At 46.0% G+C, this 11,531-nt stretch overlaps 1 protein-coding gene across 3 annotated transcripts in view; it reads right to left on the reverse strand.

The window, feature by feature from the left end:
• Positions 1–10,834, reverse strand: part of Mpp7 (MAGUK p55 scaffold protein 7) — a 209,649-nt gene extending 198,815 nt beyond the window's left edge. For 2 of the 3 annotated variants that reach the window (XM_052727335.1, XM_052727333.1), the window contains exon 1: positions 10,672–10,834. The gene's annotated coding sequence lies outside the window, so the exon portion shown is untranslated. The remainder of the gene's footprint in view (positions 1–10,671) is intronic. The other variant, XM_052727334.1, reaches the window with a different exon arrangement.
• Positions 10,835–11,531: the final 697 nt, after the last annotated feature.

Here is an 11,531-nt window from a genome sequence, read left to right on the forward strand (position 1 = left end):
TCTTCAATGAACCTTCAGACATGACCTTCTCTCTGCTTTGTCCGCTGAACCAAACACTACAAGTTGAGACCAATGACAGACCAAGAGTACTACCTACCACCCACCAGAGTATCTGAGAATATTCTCCGTCTGCCCATTGGTGGGAAGCCAGGAGGCCCAGGGCAAGCAGATTTTTGGCAGCACTTATTACTTCTTGGCTCAGGCACTCTTTTCTGGAAGATCTGAGCACACACTAAAATGGAGGGATGGGGGTACAATGAGCACCCATGCACACACTCACCTGCAGGTCACAGTCTATTTTCACCACCTGTCCTAGTTAGGGTTTCTATTGTGGTGATAAACACAGTAACCAAAAGCAACTTGGTTTTATTTCAGCTTACAACTGTAGCCCATCACAGAGGGAAGTCGAGGCAGGACTCAGGGCAGAAACCTAGAAGTAGGACCTAAAGCAGAGGCCATGGAGGAACACTGTTTATTGGCTGGCTTCCCCAGGGCTTGCTGAACCTACTTGCCTTTTAATTTTTTTTTATTTTAAATTAAAATTTGATTACCTCCTTTCCCCCTTCCCTTTCCTCCCTCCAACCCCTCTGCCCCTTCTCAAATTCATGACCTTTTTAATTGTTAGTGTTAGACATGTATAAAATGCATAACGATATAAACATAACCTGTTGTTGAGTCTGTTTAAGGTTACTTGTACATATATGATTTCATGACTGACTGCTTGGAATGAGATAACCAATTAGGGGCTTGTCCCTGGGGAAGACTAATTCTGCTTCTCTTAGAAGTCCTCGGGTGCCCGTCGTCCTTTGCCAAGAAGTGGGGCCCTGTGAGATTTCCACCTTCTGCAACAGTGTGTGTGGTGTTGTTCTCTGTTCAGGTCTTGGTTAGGCAGCCATACTGTTGAGGTACCATAGGTGTTGCTTTCCTTTTGTTTCTAGGAGACACAATCTCATGACGGACTTCTCAATCCTCTCGCCTGCTTTCTTATACAACCCAGGACCACCTGCCTAGTGGTGACATGACCCACATTAGTCATTAATCAAGAAAATGCCCCAACAGACTTGCCTACAGGCCAATCTGACGACGGCAGCCTGTTCTCAACTTCCCGGATGACACCGGCTTTTGTCAAAGTTGACCTAAATAAATAAATAAATCTAACCAGGGCACCACACTCCCTCCCCACTCCCAGTTATCATGCAGTTGTTTTTTTGTTTTTATTTTTGTTTTTTTGTTTTTTCGAGACAGGGTTTCTCTGTGTAGCTTTGTGCCTTTCCTGGAACTCACTTGGTAGCCCAGGCTGACCTCGAACTCACAGAGATCCGCCTGCCTCTGCCTCCCGAGTGCTGGGATTAAAGGCGTGCGCCACCACTGCCCGGCTCATGCAGTTGTTTTTAAACCTGTTCTCTTTCTTTAAAAATATTATAATGTTATGAAAATTTAGGAAAAAGGACAATCATGGCAAAGTAACTCATTTATAATCTTAATGCCTACGAAAGTTACTTTTCAGCTATTTCAAACATGAACATTAATAGCAACCATTTATTAAAAGGTATTTATAAACAACAAAGAGGATTTTACATGAACATAAACTCACTCTTTATTACTAAAGTAGAATTATCCTAGGTACAAGATTTTATATTTTACCCACTGTGCAGTAATAACCCCCACAGAGAATAATAAATACCTACTGATGCACATTTAGGTCAGTTCTTATTTTTTAGGTATTAAAATGTTGTAATATATTATACATATAGGTATACACAGCTCATAATGCACACTAGCAAATGCTATACACGTTTAATAAGAAAACAAAAACAGAAACAGGCTTGGGGCTAGAGAGATGGCCCAACAGTTTAAGAGCTCTGGCTACTCTTCCAGAGGACCTGGGTTCGATTCCCAGCAACCACACAATGGCTCACAAACTGCCTATAAGTCTAGTTCCAGAGGATCCAACACACTCCAATGCCCTCTTCTGGCGTCTGTGGGCACCAGGCATATATATAGTACACAGACATGCATGTAAGTAACACACCCATACACATAAAATTAAAATAAGAAATATCTAATTAAAAGAAAAAATAGGCTGCCAGGTGTGAACAACGTAGCAGAAATGAAAGACTGAAGACCCATGAGACCTAGGGATGCGGCTCCTACAGACAGAATGACCAGGTAAGACGCATCGGCCATGGACGGGGACTCACCTTCATGTGAATAAGCAAGCACATAACTTCAACTGAAAATTCTTTCCAAACGCAAAATACTCCCAGAAGGCATGGCGTTTGGGGAACTATTAAAGAAATAATAACAAGTTGACCTGACTTGACTGGAAATTTTAACTCACCATTGCCAAGCATCTAACACATTAAAGCCAAAATGTTATGCAGAGTTTCAGAGAGAAAAATAACACAGGAGGCACTCACCTTTCTAGATGTCTCTCTACCATCATCTACCAGTCATCCATCCATCCATCCATCCATCCATCCTTCCATCCACCTATCCACCCACCAACCACAGTAACATTAAAAGCAGAAGTGTGGAGCTGGAACAGGAACAGTGTGGAACTGGAACAGGACCAGTTTGATCAGAACAACACAGAGAACCCACAGACAGGTGAGTGGGAGAAATGTCTCTTGGTGTAGGGCAGAATTAGCATCACCACCCTCTAGGCAATTTAATAAAAGACACTGAGGAAAATTAACCCTGAGACTTTTTTTTTAATGTAGAAACATACTTTTTTTTTAAGGAAATATATTTTCTAGACAAGATGGAAGGAAGCAAAAACGGACGGAGAGCAAAATGACAATTTTGTTCAGGACAGGATTTTGAAGAAAAACCTTTAATGTAAAACAAGACCTTTTTTTAAATATTGGGGATCAAGCTCCAGAGAAAAAGATATTGTAAACATCTAAAATCAAAGGAGAGGGTGATTTCTATAAATTAGGACAGAAAGGTAGGGAAGGGGCAGGGAACCCTAGTAGAAAAATCAGTAAAAATGAATAAATGCTCAAACCACAAAGGGGAAGGCGAATCCCACTCGGTTAACAAGCATATGATAGAACACATGGCTGTGTTAGCGACGAGAAAAATACAAATAAGAGTGCTAGCTTGTCCCTCTGCGTCTGGATGGTTCAACCTGTTGCACTGGATTGGAAAAAATTATGAAGTCAGAAAATGTGAGGCTCCAGGAGGAATGTGGGAAACAGCGGCTGGCGAGAGCGTGAGCCAGAACAGCACCACCGCAGTGGGCGCTTCCAAACAAGGCACTCACACCAACAGGGTGAGCAGGGTGAGCGGGGACAGAGACATGAGCAGGAGGAGGTGAGGGAGGGCAGGGAAGAAGTGACACACTCCATGAACGGTGCTGCCAGTGTGCCAAGACCTGTACATTAACTGAGTGCCAACTCAGGGAACGGAGAGGGAGCCAAGGAGGAACCATTTCTTCAGCTAGCCAACAGCTACTCATTCCCCACATACCAGCTGTTGTGCCCCAAGCCTGGGGTCCCAGCATCAAAGGTGACATCCTTGATCTCAGAGTTTACAATCTGACGCAGGAAATCATGGCAACTAGGCAAAAGTCAGAGTACGGGAACTGCCACAAAGGAAATAAAACCACGGGACTGTAACCGTTGTAAAGGAAGGGATTCTACTTGCAGAAGATCACCAAAGAGATGGGGTGCTCAGCTCTGCAGAGAGAAATGAATCAGACATGGGACAAACTGAGGCTCTAAGAACTGCATTCGAGGTCACGGAGTACAGTCCCCGAATTACTTCAGGTGGGCAGCATCCACGAGGTGACTGCCAGGAACGTCCTGTAATTTCACTCATGAATAATCTTAAAAACCCTGTTACTGTCCAGCTTGGGGGCTCACACCTGTGATCCTAGCATTTGGGAAACTGAACGTGTAGGTAGAGCGTTCCAGGACAGCCTCAAAAACATTGGGGTGCTGTAGACAGAGCTCAATCTGTAAAGTGTTTGCTGTGGGAGCATGAGGACCTGAGTTCAATCCCAGCACTCACGTGAAAAAGCCAGTCATAGGGGCCCACATATGTAATCCCAGAACAGGGGAGGTGGAGACGGGGGGATCCCAGGCTGGCTGGCCACCTATTGGTAAGCCCTAGGACAGTAAGAGACCACTCAAAACACCAGATGGGTGGCTCCTGAGGAACCACACTCACGGTTGTCCTCTGAATACAACACCACACAAACACACACACACACACACACACACACACACACACACACACACACACACACACACACACAGAAATACCCACACACATATATGTACCCCACACACACACATATATACACACAAAACATAAAAAGGCCATCCCTCTTTAAAAAAATAAGACTTGCTGCACAGACCTCAAGGCTTACTCTGAGAGTCCAAAATACTATAACAAATTAATTCAACCTTGGAGAAGGGCATCCTGAATATGACGATTTTCCATTTCTAAAAGCTACTCCTGTGTTCCCTAAACAGTAACTGAGTTCACATACTCATACTCGTTCCCGGAGTGGTGCAGGGAAATAAGGACCAATGTAAAATCCCCTGTCTTTAAGGCTCTTCCTTCAGTTGATAAGACTTGGGGCTCCCATTGTTTCAAACCCTAACTGCTTTCTGGGATTAAAAGCCAACCCTTATTGCAAGCTCATCACCCGCCAAGCACAATCTAGGAGCATAAAGTTCATTTAATACCAACATTGTAACACCAGTATTTACACTTTAAAGATGAAAAGCAGAGGACATGACAGGGCCACTGCAGTCCCGAACTCAGCAGCTCTGGGTGACCTCACAGACCTGGACAAGATCACACCAGTCACACTCCAACATGAATTGGGGAGGGGCCCACAAGGACCCACCCCCACATGAGGAGCTTTCAACAGGTGAAGGGCTGCCCGGGGAATAAAGCGAGACTCCCTTTTCTTCAGGGGTATGACTCCGGAAGGTTGCCAGTGTGTGTCCTATACCCATGCACATATAGCAGCACCAACTGCACTCAGGAGGAAGAGGAAATAGAAATGAGGTTGGGAGGAGGATGTGTTGGGGCGGGGGGTTGTCCAAGCCAAGAAGAGGTAGAAGGGGGAAGTGGGGATGTGGATGGTTTAACTACATTGTGTTCATGTATGAAATTAACAAAGGGTGTGTGAGTGTGTGTGTGTGATTTGACTAAAGCACTGTCCTTAGGAAGTGGTAAGGATTACATTCAAATCAGCATCTTTCAAACTCCAAAGGCTGTATCAACAACGAAGCTTGTATCTCCCCCTAGGATTCATTCATTGGTTTTCACATGTCAGCAGCATCGCATTAACTTGGAACTTACCAGAACTACAAGAAGCATGGGCCAACCAAATCAGACACTCTGGAACAGGGCAGTGGGCCACATTTTCACAAGGCCTATACGTGACTTCAGGGTACACCAAGATTTGAGAATCACTAGCCTATATTTTGTATTAGGGGTGAAATGATCACCATGTTGAAAAACCTTAAACGTAGGGTTCTGTCCTAGTTTAAATGACTCTAAATACTTCAAAATAATGTCAATGTATTTCCTCGCGACCCACAGGCCCCAAACTCTCATCAGCTTCTCTCCCAAACTTGAAAAAAGGCCTAATCTCTATTTTGACTATGCCACACTTAGGAAAACAAAAAATACAAGTGAGGGCCCAGTGGGATGGCTCAGTGGGTAAGGGCATTTGCTACCAAACCTAGTGACCTGAGTTTGATTCCTGGAACCCACGTGGGTAAACAACTCCAGTTGTCCTTTGACATATCCCTCACTGTGGCAAATACACGCATGCATGTGCACATGCAATAGATGAATGCACAAACACAATCTAAAAAATTTACGACAACCGAGCCCGGAAACAAATCAGCCGAGCACAGTTGTACCTGTGTACCCCCACGTTTCCCCATCAAAAGATTCAATGCACTGTGGGTCAGAAAGCTGTGGGTAGACAGAGCATAAATGACTTTCCTCGTCATCATTGTCCCCTAAACAACAGAGTCCAGCAGCTCCTGTGTGCCATTTACACCACAGTGTAAATAGGAATGGATAGGAATGGATCTGGTGGCCCTTGAAATGGCCGGGCAGTGGTGGCACACGCCTTTAATGCCAGCACTCGGGAGGCAGAGCCAGGAGGATCTCTGTGAGTTCGAGGCCAGCCTGGTCTACAAAGCGAGTTCCAGGAAAGGCGCAAAGCTACACAGAGACACCCTGTCTCGAAAAACCAAAAAAAAAAAAAAAAAAAAAGAAATCTAGAGATGATTCAAAGCGTGAGGGCTACCTGCAAATATAGGCCATTTTGTACCTGGAACTTGAGCATCCAGCCTTAGATTTGGGTACCTATGGGGGTACTGGCACCAAGTGACGGTGAGGGGATCCCCAGGAAAGAGAACAGATACTCCGTATGGGCTCGCCTAGGAACCGAGCTAAATTTGAACTATGCTAAAAGTCTATGCTGGCTGTTCAGAAGTTAAATCAGAAGACATATTAGGAAGAAATTGAGCAATAGGGTCAGTGGAAGCAGGATAAATCCGGCCCATAACTCCATCATCCCTCTAAGCCTGAGCTCAAGTCCAAGTTTTAATACCATTTCAACAAGCTTCCATTTGCCGAGAAAGAAGCCACAACCCTCAAAACTAACTGATTCTTGAGATTCAGACTGCTTTACAAACACATACAGAAAATCTCTTCCCAAGAGAATTTAAGTCACAAACAATGCTAACCAACAATGTGGCTGCTCCTGCCCCTTCACAGCTCCCTGCTGGTCCCCACTCTTCTCAGAGCCAAACCCTGTTCCCAGCCTAAGTTCTCAACCTGAGCCACTCAATAGGTGAACTTTCCAGGCCATGCACTTCTCAATCGGGGCTTTTAAAAAAGAAGACTCGGAGTCACACAGCCAAGCACCTACCATAGCCCAAATACATACTGCTCAAAGCTGTTGACTTACATACCTGGATCATTAGACTGAGAACGTCCAGGATTCCACTTATTTCAAAAACGGAAGCTGGGTGTAAAGAAGGATGGTGATTTAGAGAGACTAGCTGGCCTACACAGTGAGACCCTATAGGAAAAAAAAACAAAACTGAAAACATAACTGGACGATTGGAGCGCACCTAGCCCAAGTCTGGCCCTCAAGAGAGCCTAAAAGCTGTGCAATGCACACTGGCCTGGATGCTGCTTCAGAGGGGAAGAGGACTCGAGGCAGCTGACTCCAGGGCTGCCACTTAGAGCTGCTCACCTTCTGGTGCCCACACATCCCAAGGACTGGCAGTGATGCCAAGAACCACCTTCCCCAGAGGGTTGGGCCTGTTTACCTCCCCACTCCCTCATCACCATCAAAGGCCCTGAGCAGCAGAGGTGAGCCCTAGAAATAATATTTCAGTGGACCTGAAATAAACTCAGGCCAATCTCCTAAGGGCTTTCCAAAACTTACGTTTTAAAAAGCCAGTGTTTTCGTCAAAGTATCTCCCCAAAGAAAATATCTGCTGTTAGGGAGCTTATTGTTTGGATATCTTTCTCTCTCTTTCCCTCTCCTTCCCTTTATCTCCCCCGACTCTCCTTCCTCCTTTCTCCCTCTCCTACCTTCCCTCCCACCATCAAGCTGTCCTTAAGCTCCCAGCAATGATCCTGTCTCAGCCTCTGGAGTGGGGGATTTGAGGTACGAGCCATCCCATAACAACTTCCATGTAGTCTTTATTCTCCAAGAACACTGCCATGTGCTTACCTAAAATAACTGCTGTTGTCAAAGGGACAGCTGTTTACTCACCCCCCCCCTTCTTGCAACAACTAATAAAAGGCAATCCAATCAATAGCAAGCCCAACTAATAGCTCCAATCACCAGGGAGAGGAAGACTCCTATTCACCTCTCCTGATAAGGCAAACCATAGAGAAATGCATTAATCGAATGTTCAAGGAAAAAAAAGTATTTGCAGACCTAAAGGGAACACCTTTCCAGCAAAACATCCATCCACAATGAGGGGCACACAACCTTACCACGTTCACTTCACCATGTCTTTTAAAGAAATAAGTCCTCTAAGAAAAGAAAATCCAAGATACACTCAAGTAGCTTAGTCCCGGGTCATATAAAATGTAAGCAAAACAAAGCCTTTTTTTTTTAAGCTTGAGTTTACACAAACACAGACCTATAAATCTTCACTCTGGTTTGGGTCATTACTGACCACACGGAGGACCAGGAAGCTCACAATGGAGGTTATTTATGAAAGCACCCGAAATGTCATCACTTTAAATTAAACCATCCTGTCCTTCCAAACACTCCTGCTTAATAAAGCTCCCTGGTCATTCACCGGCATGAGAAAACAGCTGCCCTTCTACATATGCATCCTTGTCACTGAAATGTTTACAGCAATAATAGTAACCATAATAAAACGGTAAAATTATAACAGTGAAGGTGTCAATAGCAGCACCAGGCACACCATTTAGTGGAACTAAATGCCCTAAATAATTTTGGAAAAAATGCAAAAACCACTAGATGGGGGTTGGAGGGGCCCTCAGTAGGAACAGGCAAATCTCCATTTCCCACCTGCAGGAGAGCTGGGCACATGGAAGGGCTTGGGGCTTTAAGATTAGCAGTCACAAGTTCTGTTACAGAAATTTTTGCTTCAAATTTTCAGTCAACAAGGGAATGAAAGTAAAACACACACACACACACACACACACACACACACACACACACACACACCCCAAAGCATGAAGAAACAGCCTGCCCCAGTGGACAATTCTGTAATCCCAGCACTCAGGAGGCAGAGGCAGGAGCATCACTTCAACTTCAAAGTCAGTATGGGCTACATAAAGACCCTCAGAACGCAGAGGCGGAGACAGAAAGGAAGGAGGTGAAGGAAGGGACAGATTGACGATGGACAGAAGGACAGATGCAGGGTTTAACAATCCTTTTGTAAGGTTTTCTTGTATGTTTCACAAATAAGTTATAACAAAATGTAGTATACCTGTAATATACCACAGTGCGTTACATAAAACACAAAAGGAATTACTTCATAAGAACAGTCCCATTTAATAATTCATGAGACATTTCAATATTTCTAATTCTTTTAACAAAACCTAAGAATCTTCTAAAGTTCTCCAAGCCAGACATCATCCCATACTGACCCCCTACATTCCTATGCTTGGGTTATTCTAATAAAAAAATATGATTGCTACATTTTAAATCCTTCCATAAATTTAAAGACTTCCCCCAAAGTCATCTTATAATCAATATCCATCAAAAAGCATTCTCATTATTTCAGATCAACTCACCAAACTCCTGAAAGGCACGGCTAAGCTAGGTGTACACGGGTAAAGCTCTTGGATTTTCAAAGGCCCCTCCCCAAAATATTTCAATAGAATCTCATGAAGCACTATCAGTTTTATTTGTTTTATTTTGCCTATGTGGGAAATTACCATTCTAGGAACTTTCAAACTATCACAGTAGCAGTCTAGAAAAACTAAGAGCCAGATTCCTTGAAAATCGCCATCTCTGACCCTGAACTGTGCTTGATAAATTCCAGCCTTACCCAGATGGCAGATAAAGTGACAGGTAAGTGTCCCCACTACAGCTTCTTTCATCACAAGAGCTTTCAGTGCTTGTGACTCTAAAACGGGCATGCCCTTCGGAGTTGTCCCCGGGAAAAATGACTGGCAAGTGCTGTGGGCTTTATTAACACACCTAAGAGAACCTGTGTGCACCTGGGCAAGGAGAAAGCACTTCAAAGGACATCACCTCGCCACAGATGCTAGCCCTCTAAACCTCAGTGAGCGGCATCATTTCACCTGTGGACAGATGGCGTACTGGGCAGGTTAAAGGAAAGTTAACAGCCATTCAAGGTACTCCTTCCTAAGACCATCCAATCACGTATTGAATTGCCTAGGCTGTGTCTGCCAAGTAGTCAAGCATTACTACAGGAGCAGCAGGTGCAGTCCTGAAGCCTCAGGTCCACACACTGCTTTTTAAAAGGCTTTTTCTGTTTTAATGCTATTGGTTGGAGAAGGAGAAAGAGAAAAAGAAAAGAAAAAAGGGAGAGAGAGAGAGATTGAGAAAAAGGGAGAGAGGGAGGGAGGGAGGAGCTGGGGGAGAACCACAATTCTACTCCCACCCGTGGCATGACAGCGGCAGGTCCACCCCCACAGTACTCTGGAACCTGCACGGGCATCGTCTGAACATTCCTCCCCCATTCCTTTTACCCTTCCCTCCCCACTTCAGCCCAGACAAAGGTGAGTCACCAGTCACTGTGCTGGGTCCACTTGTCACTTAGGGAAACGTCCCTAAACAAATTCTACTTTAAGTAAAAGAGCAAATAACATCGCAGTGAGCCGCGTGAACTCCGCAGTGCCTAGAGGCTAATAAACCTGAATTAAACACGACTCAAGTAAAGACGTCTTCTGGCCCAAGGGGGTAAAAAAGGCTTTTCACTACTTAGCAGGTCCTAGTCCTCCGCAGCCTCATCTCCCACAGGTCTTCCCGCCTTGGCTGTGCCGCCGCGTCCCGCAGCGCCCCACAGTCCCAGGGTCCGCCCGCACCCGCACCCCCTCCTCCGCCCGCCTCTGCGCAAGGTGCTACCGCGAGGCGCCTGGAGGCCGGCGGGGGGCTCCAGGGAGCGCGGCCGCAGGAGCCGGGACCGCGAGAGGCGCCGCAGTCCCCGTGCCCCCTACCTGCTCGGCAGCCGCGGTCCTCGCGCCGCCGCTCAGCTCCACAGCTCACAGCTCGGGATCGCAGCTAAGGACAATCGGGAGGCAGATCCGATCCGCCGCCGCCGCCGCCGCCGCAGAGCAGGACGAACCAGCTCGCTGCACCCGCCGCACCTCCCGCCTCGGCCCCGCCCCGGGGGTGGAGGCTCCAGGGGGCGGGGCCATACGGGGGCGGGGATTGTAGGGGCGGGGTCTCGTTGGGTGGGGTCTTGGAGGGGCGGGGCTATGCCCCTATGGGCCGAGAGTAACGCGGACTGTCGGTCAGGGCGTCTGCTGATGGATTGCCTAAGGAAAGGTCGTCTCAGAGCTCCCTCATTGGTTGGCAAGTGCGAACACAGCAGAGCCCTGATTGGTAGCGGCACTGTAGCTCCTCCTCTCCGTCCCCGCCCCGACCCGCTGCTGTGTTTGCCCTTGGCTCCTCAGGCCCAGGTGGCTGCAGGATGAGGTGCAGTAGGAAAGCTAAAAACCTCCGAAGACAGCTCCGGATGCAGGGTTCCGTGCGCAGGATACGAGCTATCCCGAGCCCCTACCATCTTGTGGTTTTTGTGAGACCTTTTGTTGAATAACATCTCATCTTCACTATCATATTAATTTAGTGAGGTCGCTGGGATGTATTTTAAAATGCTGCATAAAATTCAGAAAGATGTGAGACAGGAAAAAAAGTCACGGGATGTTTTCACCTTTGGTGAGACTGGAAGTGAATTTCTTAGTACTTGTCTGTGTTCCTTACAGAGTAGGCATTAGTTTCGTAATTTTTAATAAAAACGAACTTTTTTTAAAAAAATAGAAAAATTGATAAGGGAGGAAAATAAACTTTGGAAATA

The sequence above is a fragment of the Peromyscus californicus genome, unplaced genomic scaffold (genome assembly GCF_007827085.1).
Source record: "Peromyscus californicus insignis strain IS unplaced genomic scaffold, ASM782708v3 Scaffold_8__1_contigs__length_139910024, whole genome shotgun sequence".
NCBI lineage: Eukaryota > Metazoa > Chordata > Mammalia > Rodentia > Cricetidae > Peromyscus > Peromyscus californicus.